Here is a 19,441-nt window from a genome sequence, read left to right as displayed (position 1 = left end):
GGCCGCAGCGACCACGCAGCGCCTGCACCTGACAGGGATCCCGGCGCCGGGCAGACGGCGTCGGCTCCCGGCGCCCTCACGCGACACCGACAGGGTCGCGGCGGCCGTGGTCGGCGCAGAAGGCGCGGGACGGGCCGCATGGGCCCGCGTCCCGTCGCCCCGGGCTCCCTCCGAGAGCGGCGCGCCCCGGGGTCCTGCACGTGCCCGGATCCTGTCTTACAGGTCGCCTGCCCGTCGTCTCCCGCTGCAACGGGGCAGAGAGATGCCCACGGGCGAGCAGTGAGCAGCGGCGGGCGGGTGGCGGCCAGCGCCTGAGGGGCAGCGACGGGCGGCGCTGGCCACCGGTGCATGGGTGGTTCAGTGGTAGAATTCTCGCCTGCCACGCGGGAGGCCCGGGTTCGATTCCCGCCCCATGCAGCCCCAGCGTCCCCTTTTGGTCCCACGGTGCGGCCCCAGAGCCCAACTAGGTCTGCCCGCTGAAACGCGCTCGAGGCAGCGCTCCTGCAAACGCTGGCTGGCTACCTGCCGCCCGCTGCCTCTCCCACACAGACGCCCAGGACCCCTCCCCACCTCACCCACAAAAGGCCCTGCTGCCAAGCCTTCGTGGCCCCAAACCCTGCGGGCTCAGCCGCCCGTGCGTCCAGGCACCTTTCTTGTGTTTGCTCGCGTCCTCACCCGGACCCAGCCGAGGGCTCGGGGACTGCACTGGCAGGAATACCCCACCGCTGGCAGCCGCCCGCACCACACTTCATCTTTCACAACGTCCGTCTCCAAGCTCCCTGCCTCACTCTCCCCACACTCCGAGAGAAATCAATCACACTACGTTTGCACAGCCAGGAGCAAGGGAGCTGCCACATCTGGCAAGCATACCTCCCTTTTGCCTGCAGGGTCCCTGGACCACGTCTTGCAGGACGAGTTCCAAAGAAGTCCACCAGCTGCCGGCCCTCGCCCTCGGGCCTGGCCTCGGCAGAAACAGGTTTCCAACAGCAACGCCCTCACCGCCTCAAACACCACCCCTTCCCCCTGAAACCCTCTTGCGCGCCTCACCTCAGCATCAGCCCTGCCCCAAGAGCACCCCCACCTCAGCCTGCAGCCTCACCGTCCCCCTACTCCCCCACATGCACCCATCCCACCCCCAGCTCCCCGCCTCCCCCATCTCCACACACCCCGCCCCCCACGCCCCGTTCCTCCCTGAGCCGTTCCAAATCCCACTCTTGCCAAGGAACCTGCCTTTGCATCTGTCCCACTGGCCTGCCTCCCCCCACCCCCCGCTTCAAGCCACGGCCTGCTCCTTTTTCTGCTTCTTCGAACACAAGTAGAACGGATTCACATTCCTGGGTGAGTCTCAGGTGCCCGGCAAAGTGATTCAGTCCCCTGTTCTTTGCCAGGTGGTCTTCCAGTGTAGGTGAAGGCGAGATACAGATACACTTCTCCTGCTACAGAGGAAAGCTCTGTTGCTCTTCTACTGTAAGCACAGTCTTTCCTATCTCTTGATCCGACTTCAACTTCGTCCCTCCCTGCCTTTCCCCTTGGGTAGCCCTATGTACGTTTTCGGGGTCTCCAGGTCGCTTTCCCCTTTGCGCATAGATTCGTCTGTATTCGTCGTTAAGAGTCCACAGAGCTTTCTCCCGATCCAAGCGACTCACTTCACTGAGCGGACCCTTCTGTGGGTCCGTCTGACCTTGCGGCCCATGGCGATGGCGGCTCCTTCTTGAGGGCTGCGTCATATTCCACGGTACAGATATCCCTCACCTTCTTGTGCCGGCCACGTGCCGACGGGCACTTGGGCGTTTCCCGCGGGTCTCGGCTCCGGCACAGAGGGCTGCGGTGACCCTGGGGGATGCCTGCATCTCTCCCCATTAGGGGTATTTGTCGTCTTTTCCCGACGCGTGCCCAGGGTTGGCTTTCCTGGATCATAATGGAAGCTCTTCTTTTTCCTATTGCTGGACTGATCCTCGACTGACTGACTTCGACGGAGTAGCACTTGTCCTGGAAGCGTAGTTGATCTACAACCTGGTGTGCGTTTCCGCTGTACAGCGTTGGGGTTCAGTCCTGTCTGTGGGTGGGTGGGGGGGGGCTCATGTGTTCAGCTCGTTTCCATTGCGGGTGATGACAGCATATGGGATCTCATTCCCTGCGGTATCCCGCGTGTCCTTGTTCCTCCTCCCCTTCCTACGCAGTACTGGTACGGTTGATCCGTTGAGCCCGGCTCCTCAATCATCCCTCGGTCCCTGACTGCGCCCTTGGGAAGCCCCAAGCGGCTTTCCTGTGTCTGAGAGTCTGTGGCTGGTTGGCCCAGGGATTCATTTGTACAACACTTTAGAGTCCACCCATCCGTGACCTTGTCTGTTTGACTTCCCTCACCAAGGATAATATTCTGCAGCTCCAGCCGCCGTTGCTGCCAGTGACACTATCTGCCTCTTGTGGACGGCTCGGTGACATCCCATTCTCTCCCTTTCTCTGATACTGCATCTTGGTGGCTGAGCCTTTGGGGATGGGCACTAGGGTTTTCTCCACGTCTCGGCTATGGCAAACGGTGCTGCTGTGACTGTGGGGGTTGCATGTGTCTTTCCGAATGAAGAGCTGCGCCTTTCGTGGATATGTACCCAGGGTGGGGTTGGCATAGCTCACCTGTTTTCCGCTGACTTCATTGCCTGCTGAGTTAGTTTTCTTTTGAAAGCTTACTCCGACGTCGTAGTCACGGTTGTTGCGGAAGTACAGTGGATTCCCAATATTGTGCTGGTTTCCGGTGGACCGCAGTGTGATCCTGTTTTGCTTGTGCAGATCTCGAGTGTCATATATGGTTTCAGATTCTTTTCCACTTGAGGTTACTCCAGGGCACTGACGCTGATTCCCTGTGTTGAACTGGATAACCTTGGCGCTTCTCCCTTTAGACAGGGTCCTGCGTATCTGTGCGTTGCAGCTCCCCAGTCATCCCTCCAGCGCTGCCTTTCCGCTTGCGTTACCCTAAGGTGGGTTTCTGCGTGAGTCGGTTTCTCCTGGCAAATAGCTTCGTTTTGTATTATTTTCCATGCTCCACATGCCTCGGTCCAACGCGGTCTGACATTCTCCGCCGAGTGTAAGAGTCTCCAGCTGCATCATTGCTTGTGACAACTGGCAATTCTTGACGTGTTTCTGATGCCTGAGTGATGGCGCCATGCTGCATCGATGCCACCCCTTCTTGGGCCCGCCGTGTGTGGCTGGGCGCTGGGGTTTGCTCCGTGTACGGGCCCTGGCAGGCGGTGCTGCCGAGGCGGTGGCGGTGTCCGGACCCTCAGACCTCCCCGAGGTTTGCCCTCTGCGGGCGTGTGCCCTGGAGGGCTGACTGTGCCCGGTCACATGGGAGCTCTCCTTGGCCCTCATGAAATCACAGCCACCTGCGCTGCCAGCCACCCCCGCCCCATCCCACCCTGAGGCCCCAGCAGTGTCACCCCCGACACTGGACACTCCCTCCCGATGGGTGGTGACTTTGGTCTCTGGGGCGGTACGGTGGGCCCACCCATCTCGGACCGGGTCTGGCCCCCAGCTGGCGCTGGCGCTCCGTTTCTGTCCTTCGCTTGCCTGCGTCCTAGCCTCCGCCCAGAGCCACAGCCCGCCGCCGAGCCTGAGCAGCCTGTGGCACCGAGCACCAGTGTGGCTCGCCCCCGCTCACCCGCCACCCGACCCAAATGGAGTGCTCACCCGCCATCTTCCTCACGCCACAGCCCCGTCACTGTCACGGCCTGCCCTCTGCCTTTCCCGCCAGACTCCAGGCTCGGCCCCACCTCCCCACCCAACATCCCCCTGGAGCTCGGGCTATCCCTCACACGTCCTGCCCTGGCCTGCCCTGCCCTGGCGTTCACCAGTGCGGGCCTCCCTCTGGCTCCGCAGCCCCAGCCCAACCCCCACGCCCACCCCTACCTACCGCAGATCCGTCCCAGCCTCTCACATGTGCCTGGCACGGCTTCGCCGCCGCGCCCATGCTTCTGTAGAGGCCCTGCTCGAGTGGCCTGCCGATCTTTCGGCCAGGTCCCCGAGAGCCCCACGCCGCCCCTTCCCGCCGGCCGTCCATGCAGACGCCCCGACCAAGCACCCCGGGGCCTGCCTCCCAGCTCCCTGCTCGCCGCCGCGCCCTCTGCTCGCGATCGCCCTGCCCGGGTCCCTGATCCACGTGGGGCGCCCACCAGCCATGGCCCCAAGCACCTTCCTCCGATACTCTCCCCCATGCACTCTGACGCCCACAGCCCCGGCAGGGGCCTCGAGGAAACCTCCTTTGGCGACGGCAAGCACACGTCGGGCCACGGGGGCTCCTTTCCCACAGGGCACTCGCCTTTGTGCCATCGCACCCGAGTGTGCCGCCCTCACCGCACGTTGGTGCCTTTCGTCTGCCGTCCACTTCCCCTCCGAAGGACACAGTCCTTGAACAGACGTGAAACCCTTTGGGGATAGACCAGCCGAGACGGGGCCAAGAGGAGACTGTGCTGGAGGATCACCCTCGCGCAGAGTTCCTAGGGGAAGACGGTGACAGGGTGGGGAGAGGGATGGAGTGGATCCTGGATAGACAGTTTGGAGGGCGCTCTGTGTGTGTGTGTGTGTGTGTGTGTGTGTGCACCCGAGTGCCCACCTTTGGTTACGAGTGGGGGAGGGAGGCCTGGGTAAATCTTGCCTCAGTCCAGTAGGATTGAGAGCTGTGGTCAGGCAAGGGAAACAGCACGATGGTCGGGTTGTCCTCCCTGGCAGGCATCGCTGCCCCCGGGCGACTGAACTGCTACCCATGCCTCCCGGGCGCCGTGGTCCGCCTCCCAGAGCCCACTCAAGACCAGAACCCTCTTGGAGTCGCCAGCGGCACACGGGAGTCACAGCCAGCCCGGGACCTGGCACGCACTGGCCAAGCCGCCCAGAGAGGTGGCTGGCATGAGAGACACGACAAGGCAGGCGGTCCGTGGCCACGGCCCCCACTCCCAGAGGCAGATCCCCCTCGCTCACCTTCGGCTGTGGCCACCGCCCCTGCCGCTGCTGGCCCCCAGCTGGCGACCGCCACAGCCCACGCCCCTACCCCCAGCCCTACCCCCACCCCTACCGCCGCCGGCCCTATCCAAGCCCACCTCCTCACCACCACCCACAGCAGGAGAACCAGCACAAGCCCAGGAGCATCACCGCCACCACCAGGGGCAGCAGCCGCAGCCCCTCAGGAGGGAGGGAGGCGGGGGGTGGGGTTGGGGGGGGGCTGGTGGATGGGAGGCCTCAGGCGCGTCGTGGTGGAAGCGGCGCGAGGTTGCCACTGCGGCCAAAACCTTTGCCCCGCGGGACGGCGGAGGTGGCCTGAATCGTGCTGGGGCTGGACGGGCAGGGTCCCGGGGGCCTCTGGCGCAGCGCTGAGCAAGCGTAGGCTAAGAAAAGGGTGGCAGGGTGTCCAGCGAGGACGTGGGCAGGTGGCAGGCGGAGAGGAAGAAGAAAGGCTTCCCTGACCGGGAATCGAACCCAGGCCGCGGCGGTGAGAGCGCCGAATCCTAACCACTAGACCACCAGGGAGCGTCGGGGTTCAGCCCTCGCCTGCTCCTGGTGAGCCCCGCGCCTCCATGCCACCCGCCCGTGCCACCTTGCTGCCCACACCCGGCCTTTGCAAGTCCAGCCGCCTGCCCTGCCGTGCCGTCTTGCTTTCAGCACCCTCAAAACACCGCGCGCGCCGCCGGCTTCTCGCACACACGCCAAAAGCCGCCGGCCAGCGGGCTGGCTCCCTGCTCCCACCTCTCTGTCCCCCGAACGCCCCTGCCGGGAGAGCGCTGGAACTCAGCAAAAGGTCGGCCCGCTGCGTTGGCCGGGAATCGAACCCGGGTCAACTGCTTGGAAGGCAGCTATGCTCACCACTATACCACCAACGCTCCACAGCCCGGGCGGCCGCCAGACGCCGGCCCCGGGCTCGCCCCAGCATACTCTCGCCGCCGCCTCCGCATCCCTGCCCCGACGCCCCGTCAGCCGGAGGCTTGCGCCACCGCCGCCGGCGCTCCCAGCAGCCACGCGGCGCCCCGAGCGCGCCAGCGCCACGCGGTCGCCGGGAATCCACCGGCCGCACCGCCCCAGGGCGGCGCCCCCGCGGCCTTGCGGCCCTCCGGCCCTTCGCTCCCCGCCGCGGCCCGCCAACGCCTCCCCGCCCTCACCCCCGGCGGGCAACGCGGGGCACGCAGCTTCCAGCACCCAGCTGGCCAAAGCGCTACTCCACCGGGCGCTGGGCGAGGCCACTTCCCACGACAAGGGGACACGGGACCCACCTGCCTGCACGCGGCGGGGCCGTCGCGAGCCTACGAGCCCACTCAGGCAGCCACTGGGGGTCGGCGCGTGGGCGGGCGGCCGGCCGGCCGCCAGATCCGGCTATGGTCGGGCAAGGCCGTGGGGTCGCCAAGGAGGCCCTCGCTCCGCCGTGGCGACCGTGCGCCCGCCGACGACAAAGGGCTCAGGCTGGAGCGCTGCACGGGCAGAGGGGGTCGCCGGGAGCTAGGCCGGGCACCGCCGTCGGCGGCGCCCTGGCGCCTCGCCCAAAGACGTCGGGAGGAGGCGAAGGGCCCTCCGGGGCCTGGCGGCAGGACAGAGAGCGACCGCGGCCACCAAAAAGGGTGTGTTGCCTCCCCGTCGGGGAATCGAACCCCGGTCTCCCGCGTGACAGGCGGGGATACTCACCACTATACTAACGAGGACGGCGGCGACCGTCCTGCCGCCCGGCCGCCCTCGGGCTCTCGGGCTGCCTGCCCACGCCTCCCCTTGCCCAGCACGGGCCGCCGGCCACCACGGGTCCCGACCCAACCGCGCACCAGACCAACCGCCTCGGTCACAGCGGCAGCCCGCCACCCCGACAGGGACCCGGACCCCCGGGGCACTGGACCCTCCCCAGCGCGCCGCCTCTTGCCTCCAACGCGGGCGTTCCGCCGGGAGAAGGGGGCGCGAGAAGGCAAGCGGGGCTGCGACGACACGGTGGGCGCGCGCCGGCCGGCGTCGGGCCAGGACAGGCGCGGGTGGGGAGGGGCCGGCCCGCCCAGGGCCCTCTGGGTCCGCGGCGCGAGCGGCGGCGGAGCCAGGCGCCTCGGCCGGCCGCCGCGCGCCGGCTCCGTCGACCCCCACTCCGGACGCCCGCCCGCCTGCCTGCCTGCCTGCCTGCCTGGCGTGGCGCCGCCCGCGGCCCGCCAAGGGCGCCGGTGCTCGCGCCGCGTCGGGTCCCAGCCAGGCGAGCGGCCACGCGCCCAGCCAGGCCCGCCGTCAGGATGGCCGAGCGGTCTAAGGCGCTGCGTTCAGGTCGCAGTCTCCCCTGGAGGCGTGGGTTCGAATCCCACTCCTGACAAGCCAGCCTTTTGGCCCGCCGGACAAACGCACCCGTCCTCCGCGCGCCACTGCCTTTCTCCACACACGCCCTCCCGCCGCCACCTGCACCCCCACAGAAGGCACCTTCAGTCCTTCTCAGCGCATCTTTCCTCGCCAGCTGGCTGCAGCTGCAGCTGCTGCTTTTCCTGCCTCCCTGCCTCCCCCTGGCCCACACTCGCCCACCCTCCCACTTCCACTCCCACAGCCCCGCCGCGCCCCGCCCCCGGCCGCGCCGAAGCACGCAGCCCCGCGGCGGGTGGCAAGCCCTCCTCCCTTCGCCGGCGCTCCGACTTCTGCCCGGGGAACGGCCTACTCGCCCTCGCAGCCTTGCTTCCACGGCTGCCCCCGCCAGCTCTCCCGCCAGGCCGGCACCCCGTCCTCCGCGCCCGCCCCGCCGGCCCGCCTGCGCTCCCCAGCCACAGCGAGGCGGCCGAGCCCCCGCCTTGCCCGCCAAGGGGCTGCCGCGTGCCCTCGACCCTTCTCCGCCGTGCGTTCTTGGCCGGGCCGCAACCTGCCTGCCGCCCGCCCTGGACGCGTGCCATCCAGCCTTCCTGCTGGCCAGCGCACACCGGCCTTCCTTGCACGAGTCCGTCCCGGGAAGGGTGCTCCGCTGGGGAGGGAGCGGAAGCCCTGCGTGCCCGTCCAGCCCACCCCCCGGCGCCCGGCCCGCGCCCCCGACCTCGGCGCCACGGCGCCCGTTCCCGTGGGAAGCCGCTGCCCCGGCCGGAGCCAAGCCCGCCCTGGCGCGCTCCCTGCCTCTCAGCCCGCAGTCCCCGAGCCAGGAGCCGCGCTGCCAAAGGGCCCCTGCTCACCACCACCACCCCGTCAGAGCCGGACCCCGGGAGCGCGGTCGGCCAGAGCGCAGGAGCCAGGCTCACACGCCTTTGGGTCCCTGGGCCTGAGCGCGGGTCTAAGGATGGGATGGCGGGGGGAGGGCGGGTAGGGGGCGGTGGCGGAGGCGCTCGGAGGCGTCGCCCTCCCGCGCTCGCGCTTCCCGCACAGACCGAGCCCGGCGTCCCTTCCCCCGCCCGCTCTCGCACGCCCCACCCCGGCACGGCCGGAAAGCCAGCCCGCCAGAGGGACTTTGGGTCGGGACCCGGCGGTCGCTGAGAGGCACGTCTGCGCGCGGCCGCAGCGACCACGCAGCGCCTGCACCTGACAGGGATCCCGGCGCCGGGCAGACGGCGTCGGCTCCCGGCGCCCTCACGCGACACCGACAGGGTCGCGGCGGCCGTGGTCGGCGCAGAAGGCGCGGGACGGGCCGCGTGGGCCCGCGTCCCGTCGCCCCGGGCTCCCTCCGAGAGCGGCGCGCCCCGGGGTCCTGCACGTGCCCGGATCCTGTCTTACAGGTCGCCTGCCCGTCGTCTCCCGCTGCAACGGGGCAGAGAGATGCCCACGGGCGAGCAGTGAGCAGCGGCGGGCGGGTGGCGGCCAGCGCCTGAGGGGCAGCGACGGGCGGCGCTGGCCACCGGTGCATGGGTGGTTCAGTGGTAGAATTCTCGCCTGCCACGCGGGAGGCCCGGGTTCGATTCCCGCCCCATGCAGCCCCAGCGTCCCCTTTTGGTCCCACGGTGCGGCCCCAGAGCCCAACTAGGTCTGCCCGCTGAAACGCGCTCGAGGCAGCGCTCCTGCAAACGCTGGCTGGCTACCTGCCGCCCGCTGCCTCTCCCACACAGACGCCCAGGACCCCTCCCCACCTCACCCACAAAAGGCCCTGCTGCCAAGCCTTCGTGGCCCCAAACCCTGCGGGCTCAGCCGCCCGTGCGTCCAGGCACCTTTCTTGTGTTTGCTCGCGTCCTCACCCGGACCCAGCCGAGGGCTCGGGGACTGCACTGGCAGGAATACCCCACCGCTGGCAGCCGCCCGCACCACACTTCATCTTTCACAACGTCCGTCTCCAAGCTCCCTGCCTCACTCTCCCCACACTCCGAGAGAAATCAATCACACTACGTTTGCACAGCCAGGAGCAAGGGAGCTGCCACATCTGGCAAGCATACCTCCCTTTTGCCTGCAGGGTCCCTGGACCACGTCTTGCAGGACGAGTTCCAAAGAAGTCCACCAGCTGCCGGCCCTCGCCCTCGGGCCTGGCCTCGGCAGAAATAGGTTTCCAACAGCAACGCCCTCACCGCCTCAAACACCACCCCTTCCCCCTGAAACCCTCTTGCGCGCCTCACCTCAGCATCAGCCCTGCCCCAAGAGCACCCCCACCTCAGCCTGCAGCCTCACCGTCCCCCTACTCCCCCACATGCACCCATCCCACCCCCAGCTCCCCGCCTCCCCCATCTCCACACACCCCGCCCCCCACGCCCCGTTCCTCCCTGAGCCGTTCCAAATCCCACTCTTGCCAAGGAACCTGCCTTTGCATCTGTCCCACTGGCCTGCCTCCCCCCACCCCCCGCTTCAAGCCACGGCCTGCTCCTTTTTCTGCTTCTTCGAACACAAGTAGAACGGATTCACATTCCTGGGTGAGTCTCAGGTGCCCGGCAAAGTGATTCAGTCCCCTGTTCTTTGCCAGGTGGTCTTCCAGTGTAGGTGAAGGCGAGATACAGATACACTTCTCCTGCTACAGAGGAAAGCTCTGTTGCTCTTCTACTGTAAGCACAGTCTTTCCTATCTCTTGATCCGACTTCAACTTCGTCCCTCCCTGCCTTTCCCCTTGGGTAGCCCTATGTACGTTTTCGGGGTCTCCAGGTCGCTTTCCCCTTTGCGCATAGATTCGTCTGTATTCGTCGTTAAGAGTCCACAGAGCTTTCTCCCGATCCAAGCGACTCACTTCACTGAGCGGACCCTTCTGTGGGTCCGTCTGACCTTGCGGCCCATGGCGATGGCGGCTCCTTCTTGAGGGCTGCGTCATATTCCACGGTACAGATATCCCTCACCTTCTTGTGCCGGCCACGTGCCGACGGGCACTTGGGCGTTTCCCGCGGGTCTCGGCTCCGGCACAGAGGGCTGCGGTGACCCTGGGGGATGCCTGCATCTCTCCCCATTAGGGGTATTTGTCGTCTTTTCCCGACGCGTGCCCAGGGTTGGCTTTCCTGGATCATAATGGAAGCTCTTCTTTTTCCTATTGCTGGACTGATCCTCGACTGACTGACTTCGACGGAGTAGCACTTGTCCTGGAAGCGTAGTTGATCTACAACCTGGTGTGCGTTTCCGCTGTACAGCGTTGGGGTTCAGTCCTGTCTGTGGGTGGGTGGGGGGGGGCTCATGTGTTCAGCTCGTTTCCATTGCGGGTGATGACAGCATATGGGATCTCATTCCCTGCGGTATCCCGCGTGTCCTTGTTCCTCCTCCCCTTCCTACGCAGTACTGGTACGGTTGATCCGTTGAGCCCGGCTCCTCAATCATCCCTCGGTCCCTGACTGCGCCCTTGGGAAGCCCCAAGCGGCTTTCCTGTGTCTGAGAGTCTGTGGCTGGTTGGCCCAGGGATTCATTTGTACAACACTTTAGAGTCCACCCATCCGTGACCTTGTCTGTTTGACTTCCCTCACCAAGGATAATATTCTGCAGCTCCAGCCGCCGTTGCTGCCAGTGACACTATCTGCCTCTTGTGGACGGCTCGGTGACATCCCATTCTCTCCCTTTCTCTGATACTGCATCTTGGTGGCTGAGCCTTTGGGGATGGGCACTAGGGTTTTCTCCACGTCTCGGCTATGGCAAACGGTGCTGCTGTGACTGTGGGGGTTGCATGTGTCTTTCCGAATGAAGAGCTGCGCCTTTCGTGGATATGTACCCAGGGTGGGGTTGGCATAGCTCACCTGTTTTCCGCTGACTTCATTGCCTGCTGAGTTAGTTTTCTTTTGAAAGCTTACTCCGACGTCGTAGTCACGGTTGTTGCGGAAGTACAGTGGATTCCCAATATTGTGCTGGTTTCCGGTGGACCGCAGTGTGATCCTGTTTTGCTTGTGCAGATCTCGAGTGTCATATATGGTTTCAGATTCTTTTCCACTTGAGGTTACTCCAGGGCACTGACGCTGATTCCCTGTGTTGAACTGGATAACCTTGGCGCTTCTCCCTTTAGACAGGGTCCTGCGTATCTGTGCGTTGCAGCTCCCCAGTCATCCCTCCAGCGCTGCCTTTCCGCTTGCGTTACCCTAAGGTGGGTTTCTGCGTGAGTCGGTTTCTCCTGGCAAATAGCTTCGTTTTGTATTATTTTCCATGCTCCACATGCCTCGGTCCAACGCGGTCTGACATTCTCCGCCGAGTGTAAGAGTCTCCAGCTGCATCATTGCTTGTGACAACTGGCAATTCTTGACGTGTTTCTGATGCCTGAGTGATGGCGCCATGCTGCATCGATGCCACCCCTTCTTGGGCCCGCCGTGTGTGGCTGGGCGCTGGGGTTTGCTCCGTGTACGGGCCCTGGCAGGCGGTGCTGCCGAGGCGGTGGCGGTGTCCGGACCCTCAGACCTCCCCGAGGTTTGCCCTCTGCGGGCGTGTGCCCTGGAGGGCTGACTGTGCCCGGTCACATGGGAGCTCTCCTTGGCCCTCATGAAATCACAGCCACCTGCGCTGCCAGCCACCCCCGCCCCATCCCACCCTGAGGCCCCAGCAGTGTCACCCCCGACACTGGACACTCCCTCCCGATGGGTGGTGACTTTGGTCTCTGGGGCGGTACGGTGGGCCCACCCATCTCGGACCGGGTCTGGCCCCCAGCTGGCGCTGGCGCTCCGTTTCTGTCCTTCGCTTGCCTGCGTCCTAGCCTCCGCCCAGAGCCACAGCCCGCCGCCGAGCCTGAGCAGCCTGTGGCACCGAGCACCAGTGTGGCTCGCCCCCGCTCACCCGCCACCCGACCCAAATGGAGTGCTCACCCGCCATCTTCCTCACGCCACAGCCCCGTCACTGTCACGGCCTGCCCTCTGCCTTTCCCGCCAGACTCCAGGCTCGGCCCCACCTCCCCACCCAACATCCCCCTGGAGCTCGGGCTATCCCTCACACGTCCTGCCCTGGCCTGCCCTGCCCTGGCGTTCACCAGTGCGGGCCTCCCTCTGGCTCCGCAGCCCCAGCCCAACCCCCACGCCCACCCCTACCTACCGCAGATCCGTCCCAGCCTCTCACATGTGCCTGGCACGGCTTCGCCGCCGCGCCCATGCTTCTGTAGAGGCCCTGCTCGAGTGGCCTGCCGATCTTTCGGCCAGGTCCCCGAGAGCCCCACGCCGCCCCTTCCCGCCGGCCGTCCATGCAGACGCCCCGACCAAGCACCCCGGGGCCTGCCTCCCAGCTCCCTGCTCGCCGCCGCGCCCTCTGCTCGCGATCGCCCTGCCCGGGTCCCTGATCCACGTGGGGCGCCCACCAGCCATGGCCCCAAGCACCTTCCTCCGATACTCTCCCCCATGCACTCTGACGCCCACAGCCCCGGCAGGGGCCTCGAGGAAACCTCCTTTGGCGACGGCAAGCACACGTCGGGCCACGGGGGCTCCTTTCCCACAGGGCACTCGCCTTTGTGCCATCGCACCCGAGTGTGCCGCCCTCGCCGCACGTTGGTGCCTTTCGTCTGCCGTCCACTTCCCCTCCGAAGGACACAGTCCTTGAACAGACGTGAAACCCTTTGGGGATAGACCAGCCGAGACGGGGCCAAGAGGAGACTGTGCTGGAGGATCACCCTCGCGCAGAGTTCCTAGGGGAAGACGGTGACAGGGTGGGGAGAGGGATGGAGTGGATCCTGGATAGACAGTTTGGAGGGCGCTCTGTGTGTGTGTGTGTGTGTGTGTGTGTGTGCACCCGAGTGCCCACCTTTGGTTACGAGTGGGGGAGGGAGGCCTGGGTAAATCTTGCCTCAGTCCAGTAGGATTGAGAGCTGTGGTCAGGCAAGGGAAACAGCACGATGGTCGGGTTGTCCTCCCTGGCAGGCATCGCTGCCCCCGGGCGACTGAACTGCTACCCATGCCTCCCGGGCGCCGTGGTCCGCCTCCCAGAGCCCACTCAAGACCAGAACCCTCTTGGAGTCGCCAGCGGCACACGGGAGTCACAGCCAGCCCGGGACCTGGCACGCACTGGCCAAGCCGCCCAGAGAGGTGGCTGGCATGAGAGACACGACAAGGCAGGCGGTCCGTGGCCACGGCCCCCACTCCCAGAGGCAGATCCCCCTCGCTCACCTTCGGCTGTGGCCACCGCCCCTGCCGCTGCTGGCCCCCAGCTGGCGACCGCCACAGCCCACGCCCCTACCCCCAGCCCTACCCCCACCCCTACCGCCGCCGGCCCTATCCAAGCCCACCTCCTCACCACCACCCACAGCAGGAGAACCAGCACAAGCCCAGGAGCATCACCGCCACCACCAGGGGCAGCAGCCGCAGCCCCTCAGGAGGGAGGGAGGCGGGGGGTGGGGTTGGGGGGGGGCTGGTGGATGGGAGGCCTCAGGCGCGTCGTGGTGGAAGCGGCGCGAGGTTGCCACTGCGGCCAAAACCTTTGCCCCGCGGGACGGCGGAGGTGGCCTGAATCGTGCTGGGGCTGGACGGGCAGGGTCCCGGGGGCCTCTGGCGCAGCGCTGAGCAAGCGTAGGCTAAGAAAAGGGTGGCAGGGTGTCCAGCGAGGACGTGGGCAGGTGGCAGGCGGAGAGGAAGAAGAAAGGCTTCCCTGACCGGGAATCGAACCCAGGCCGCGGCGGTGAGAGCGCCGAATCCTAACCACTAGACCACCAGGGAGCGTCGGGGTTCAGCCCTCGCCTGCTCCTGGTGAGCCCCGCGCCTCCATGCCACCCGCCCGTGCCACCTTGCTGCCCACACCCGGCCTTTGCAAGTCCAGCCGCCTGCCCTGCCGTGCCGTCTTGCTTTCAGCACCCTCAAAACACCGCGCGCGCCGCCGGCTTCTCGCACACACGCCAAAAGCCGCCGGCCAGCGGGCTGGCTCCCTGCTCCCACCTCTCTGTCCCCCGAACGCCCCTGCCGGGAGAGCGCTGGAACTCAGCAAAAGGTCGGCCCGCTGCGTTGGCCGGGAATCGAACCCGGGTCAACTGCTTGGAAGGCAGCTATGCTCACCACTATACCACCAACGCTCCACAGCCCGGGCGGCCGCCAGACGCCGGCCCCGGGCTCGCCCCAGCATACTCTCGCCGCCGCCTCCGCATCCCTGCCCCGACGCCCCGTCAGCCGGAGGCTTGCGCCACCGCCGCCGGCGCTCCCAGCAGCCACGCGGCGCCCCGAGCGCGCCAGCGCCACGCGGTCGCCGGGAATCCACCGGCCGCACCGCCCCAGGGCGGCGCCCCCGCGGCCTTGCGGCCCTCCGGCCCTTCGCTCCCCGCCGCGGCCCGCCAACGCCTCCCCGCCCTCACCCCCGGCGGGCAACGCGGGGCACGCAGCTTCCAGCACCCAGCTGGCCAAAGCGCTACTCCACCGGGCGCTGGGCGAGGCCACTTCCCACGACAAGGGGACACGGGACCCACCTGCCTGCACGCGGCGGGGCCGTCGCGAGCCTACGAGCCCACTCAGGCAGCCACTGGGGGTCGGCGCGTGGGCGGGCGGCCGGCCGGCCGCCAGATCCGGCTATGGTCGGGCAAGGCCGTGGGGTCGCCAAGGAGGCCCTCGCTCCGCCGTGGCGACCGTGCGCCCGCCGACGACAAAGGGCTCAGGCTGGAGCGCTGCACGGGCAGAGGGGGTCGCCGGGAGCTAGGCCGGGCACCGCCGTCGGCGGCGCCCTGGCGCCTCGCCCAAAGACGTCGGGAGGAGGCGAAGGGCCCTCCGGGGCCTGGCGGCAGGACAGAGAGCGACCGCGGCCACCAAAAAGGGTGTGTTGCCTCCCCGTCGGGGAATCGAACCCCGGTCTCCCGCGTGACAGGCGGGGATACTCACCACTATACTAACGAGGACGGCGGCGACCGTCCTGCCGCCCGGCCGCCCTCGGGCTCTCGGGCTGCCTGCCCACGCCTCCCCTTGCCCAGCACGGGCCGCCGGCCACCACGGGTCCCGACCCAACCGCGCACCAGACCAACCGCCTCGGTCACAGCGGCAGCCCGCCACCCCGACAGGGACCCGGACCCCCGGGGCACTGGACCCTCCCCAGCGCGCCGCCTCTTGCCTCCAACGCGGGCGTTCCGCCGGGAGAAGGGGGCGCGAGAAGGCAAGCGGGGCTGCGACGACACGGTGGGCGCGCGCCGGCCGGCGTCGGGCCAGGACAGGCGCGGGTGGGGAGGGGCCGGCCCGCCCAGGGCCCTCTGGGTCCGCGGCGCGAGCGGCGGCGGAGCCAGGCGCCTCGGCCGGCCGCCGCGCGCCGGCTCCGTCGACCCCCACTCCGGACGCCCGCCCGCCTGCCTGCCTGCCTGCCTGCCTGGCGTGGCGCCGCCCGCGGCCCGCCAAGGGCGCCGGTGCTCGCGCCGCGTCGGGTCCCAGCCAGGCGAGCGGCCACGCGCCCAGCCAGGCCCGCCGTCAGGATGGCCGAGCGGTCTAAGGCGCTGCGTTCAGGTCGCAGTCTCCCCTGGAGGCGTGGGTTCGAATCCCACTCCTGACAAGCCAGCCTTTTGGCCCGCCGGACAAACGCACCCGTCCTCCGCGCGCCACTGCCTTTCTCCACACACGCCCTCCCGCCGCCACCTGCACCCCCACAGAAGGCACCTTCAGTCCTTCTCAGCGCATCTTTCCTCGCCAGCTGGCTGCAGCTGCAGCTGCTGCTTTTCCTGCCTCCCTGCCTCCCCCTGGCCCACACTCGCCCACCCTCCCACTTCCACTCCCACAGCCCCGCCGCGCCCCGCCCCCGGCCGCGCCGAAGCACGCAGCCCCGCGGCGGGTGGCAAGCCCTCCTCCCTTCGCCGGCGCTCCGACTTCTGCCCGGGGAACGGCCTACTCGCCCTCGCAGCCTTGCTTCCACGGCTGCCCCCGCCAGCTCTCCCGCCAGGCCGGCACCCCGTCCTCCGCGCCCGCCCCGCCGGCCCGCCTGCGCTCCCCAGCCACAGCGAGGCGGCCGAGCCCCCGCCTTGCCCGCCAAGGGGCTGCCGCGTGCCCTCGACCCTTCTCCGCCGTGCGTTCTTGGCCGGGCCGCAACCTGCCTGCCGCCCGCCCTGGACGCGTGCCATCCAGCCTTCCTGCTGGCCAGCGCACACCGGCCTTCCTTGCACGAGTCCGTCCCGGGAAGGGTGCTCCGCTGGGGAGGGAGCGGAAGCCCTGCGTGCCCGTCCAGCCCACCCCCCGGCGCCCGGCCCGCGCCCCCGACCTCGGCGCCACGGCGCCCGTTCCCGTGGGAAGCCGCTGCCCCGGCCGGAGCCAAGCCCGCCCTGGCGCGCTCCCTGCCTCTCAGCCCGCAGTCCCCGAGCCAGGAGCCGCGCTGCCAAAGGGCCCCTGCTCACCACCACCACCCCGTCAGAGCCGGACCCCGGGAGCGCGGTCGGCCAGAGCGCAGGAGCCAGGCTCACACGCCTTTGGGTCCCTGGGCCTGAGCGCGGGTCTAAGGATGGGATGGCGGGGGGAGGGCGGGTAGGGGGCGGTGGCGGAGGCGCTCGGAGGCGTCGCCCTCCCGCGCTCGCGCTTCCCGCACAGACCGAGCCCGGCGTCCCTTCCCCCGCCCGCTCTCGCACGCCCCACCCCGGCACGGCCGGAAAGCCAGCCCGCCAGAGGGACTTTGGGTCGGGACCCGGCGGTCGCTGAGAGGCACGTCTGCGCGCGGCCGCAGCGACCACGCAGCGCCTGCACCTGACAGGGATCCCGGCGCCGGGCAGACGGCGTCGGCTCCCGGCGCCCTCACGCGACACCGACAGGGTCGCGGCGGCCGTGGTCGGCGCAGAAGGCGCGGGACGGGCCGCGTGGGCCCGCGTCCCGTCGCCCCGGGCTCCCTCCGAGAGCGGCGCGCCCCGGGGTCCTGCACGTGCCCGGATCCTGTCTTACAGGTCGCCCGCCCGTCGTCTCCCGCTGCAACGGGGCAGAGAGATGCCCACGGGCGAGCAGTGAGCAGCGGCGGGCGGGTGGCGGCCAGCGCCTGAGGGGCAGCGACGGGCGGCGCTGGCCACCGGTGCATGGGTGGTTCAGTGGTAGAATTCTCGCCTGCCACGCGGGAGGCCCGGGTTCGATTCCCGGCCCATGCAGCCCCAGCGTCCCCTTTTGGTCCCACGGTGCGGCCCCAGAGCCCAACTAGGTCTGCCCGCTGAAACGCGCTCGAGGCAGCGCTCCTGCAAACGCTGGCTGGCTACCTGCCGCCCGCTGCCTCTCCCACACAGACGCCCAGGACCCCTCCCCACCTCACCCACAAAAGGCCCTGCTGCCAAGCCTTCGTGGCCCCAAACCCTGCGGGCTCAGCCGCCCGTGCGTCCAGGCACCTTTCTTGTGTTTGCTCGCGTCCTCACCCGGACCCAGCCGAGGGCTCGGGGACTGCACTGGCAGGAATACCCCACCGCTGGCAGCCGCCCGCACCACACTTCATCTTTCACAACGTCCGTCTCCAAGCTCCCTGCCTCACTCTCCCCACACTCCGAGAGAAATCAATCACACTACGTTTGCACAGCCAGGAGCAAGGGAGCTGCCACATCTGGCAAGCATACCTCCCTTTTGCCTGCAGGGTCCCTGGACCACGTCTTGCAGGACGAGTTCCAAAGAAATCCACCAGCTGCCGGCCCTCGCCCTCGGGCCTGGCCTCGGCAGAAATAGGTTTCCAACAGCAACGCCCTCACCGCCTCAAACACCACCCCTTCCCCCTGAAACCCTCTTGCGCGCCTCACCTCAGCATCAGCCCTGCCCCAAGAGCACCCCCACCTCAGCCTGCAGCCTCACCGTCCCCCTACTCCCCCACATGCACCCATCCCACCCCCAGCTCCCCGCCTCCCCCATCTCCACACACCCCGCCCCCCACGCCCCGTTCCTCCCTGAGCCGTTCCAAATCCCACTCTTGCCAAGGAACCTGCCTTTGCATCTGTCCCACTGGCCTGCCTCCCCCCACCCCCCGCTTCAAGCCACGGCCTGCTCCTTTTTCTGCTTCTTCGAACACAAGTAGAACGGATTCACATTCCTGGGTGAGTCTCAGGTGCCCGGCAAAGTGATTCAGTCCCCTGTTCTTTGCCAGGTGGTCTTCCAGTGTAGGTGAAGGCGAGATACAGATACACTTCTCCTGCTACAGAGGAAAGCTCTGTTGCTCTTCTACTGTAAGCACAGTCTTTCCTATCTCTTGATCCGACTTCAACTTCGTCCCTCCCTGCCTTTCCCCTTGGGTAGCCCTATGTACGTTTTCGGGGTCTCCAGGTCGCTTTCCCCTTTGCGCATAGATTCGTCTGTATTCGTCGTTAAGAGTCCACAGAGCTTTCTCCCGATCCAAGCGACTCACTTCACTGAGCGGACCCTTCTGTGGGTCCGTCTGACCTTGCGGCCCATGGCGATGGCGGCTCCTTCTTGAGGGCTGCGTCATATTCCACGGTACAGATATCCCTCACCTTCTTGTGCCGGCCACGTGCCGACGGGCACTTGGGCGTTTCCCGCGGGTCTCGGCTCCGGCACAGAGGGCTGCGGTGACCCTGGGGGATGCCTGCATCTCTCCCCATTAGGGGTATTTGTCGTCTTTTCCCGACGCGTGCCCAGGGTTGGCTTTCCTGGATCATAATGGAAGCTCTTCTTTTTCCTATTGCTGGACTGATCCTCGACTGACTGACTTCGACGGAGTAGCACTTGTCCTGGAAGCGTAGTTGATCTACAACCTGGTGTGCGTTTCCGCTGTACAGCGTTGGGGTTCAGTCCTGTCTGTGGGTGGGTGGGGGGGGGCTCATGTGTTCAGCTCGTTTCCATTGCGGGTGATGACAGCATATGGGATCTCATTCCCTGCGGTATCCCGCGTGTCCTTGTTCCTCCTCCCCTTCCTACGCAGTACTGGTACGGTTGATCCGTTGAGCCCGGCTCCTCAATCATCCCTCGGTCCCTGACTGCGCCCTTGGGAAGCCCCAAGCGGCTTTCCTGTGTCTGAGAGTCTGTGGCTGGTTGGCCCAGGGATTCATTTGTACAACACTTTAGAGTCCACCCATCCGTGACCTTGTCTGTTTGACTTCCCTCACCAAGGATAATATTCTGCAGCTCCAGCCGCCGTTGCTGCCAGTGACACTATCTGCCTCTTGTGGACGGCTCGGTGACATCCCATTCTCTCCCTTTCTCTGATACTGCATCTTGGTGGCTGAGCCTTTGGGGATGGGCACTAGGGTTTTCTCCACGTCTCGGCTATG

At 67.3% G+C, this 19,441-nt stretch overlaps 11 non-coding genes across 11 annotated transcripts; 5 read left to right on the top strand and 6 right to left on the bottom strand.

The window, feature by feature from the left end:
* The first annotated feature begins 346 nt into the window (after nt 1-346).
* TRNAG-GCC (transfer RNA glycine (anticodon GCC)) lies at nt 347-417 on the top strand. Its single transcript has one exon. It is a non-coding gene; the product is annotated as a tRNA-Gly (tRNA).
* A 5,022-nt stretch (nt 418-5,439) lies between these two features.
* Nucleotides 5,440-5,511, bottom strand: TRNAE-CUC (transfer RNA glutamic acid (anticodon CUC)). The gene has a single exon. It is a non-coding gene; the product is annotated as a tRNA-Glu (tRNA).
* Nucleotides 5,512-5,789: 278 nt separating this feature from the next.
* Nucleotides 5,790-5,861, bottom strand: TRNAG-UCC (transfer RNA glycine (anticodon UCC)). The gene has a single exon. It is a non-coding gene; the product is annotated as a tRNA-Gly (tRNA).
* A 738-nt stretch (nt 5,862-6,599) lies between these two features.
* TRNAD-GUC (transfer RNA aspartic acid (anticodon GUC)) lies at nt 6,600-6,671 on the bottom strand. Its single transcript has one exon. It is a non-coding gene; the product is annotated as a tRNA-Asp (tRNA).
* A 555-nt stretch (nt 6,672-7,226) lies between these two features.
* TRNAL-CAG (transfer RNA leucine (anticodon CAG)) lies at nt 7,227-7,309 on the top strand. Its single transcript has one exon. It is a non-coding gene; the product is annotated as a tRNA-Leu (tRNA).
* A 1,493-nt stretch (nt 7,310-8,802) lies between these two features.
* TRNAG-GCC (transfer RNA glycine (anticodon GCC)) lies at nt 8,803-8,873 on the top strand. Its single transcript has one exon. It is a non-coding gene; the product is annotated as a tRNA-Gly (tRNA).
* Nucleotides 8,874-13,895: 5,022 nt separating this feature from the next.
* On the bottom strand, nt 13,896-13,967 carry TRNAE-CUC (transfer RNA glutamic acid (anticodon CUC)). Its single transcript has one exon. It is a non-coding gene; the product is annotated as a tRNA-Glu (tRNA).
* Nucleotides 13,968-14,245: 278 nt separating this feature from the next.
* Nucleotides 14,246-14,317, bottom strand: TRNAG-UCC (transfer RNA glycine (anticodon UCC)). Its single transcript has one exon. It is a non-coding gene; the product is annotated as a tRNA-Gly (tRNA).
* Nucleotides 14,318-15,055: 738 nt separating this feature from the next.
* On the bottom strand, nt 15,056-15,127 carry TRNAD-GUC (transfer RNA aspartic acid (anticodon GUC)). The gene has a single exon. It is a non-coding gene; the product is annotated as a tRNA-Asp (tRNA).
* A 555-nt stretch (nt 15,128-15,682) lies between these two features.
* Nucleotides 15,683-15,765, top strand: TRNAL-CAG (transfer RNA leucine (anticodon CAG)). Its single transcript has one exon. It is a non-coding gene; the product is annotated as a tRNA-Leu (tRNA).
* A 1,493-nt stretch (nt 15,766-17,258) lies between these two features.
* TRNAG-GCC (transfer RNA glycine (anticodon GCC)) lies at nt 17,259-17,329 on the top strand. Its single transcript has one exon. It is a non-coding gene; the product is annotated as a tRNA-Gly (tRNA).
* Nucleotides 17,330-19,441: the final 2,112 nt, after the last annotated feature.

Source organism: Ovis canadensis, chromosome 1 (genome assembly GCF_042477335.2).
Source record: "Ovis canadensis isolate MfBH-ARS-UI-01 breed Bighorn chromosome 1, ARS-UI_OviCan_v2, whole genome shotgun sequence".
NCBI lineage: Eukaryota > Metazoa > Chordata > Mammalia > Artiodactyla > Bovidae > Ovis > Ovis canadensis.
The sequence above is the reverse complement of the archived record's forward strand: the minus strand, read 5'-3'. Positions and strand labels throughout refer to the sequence as shown.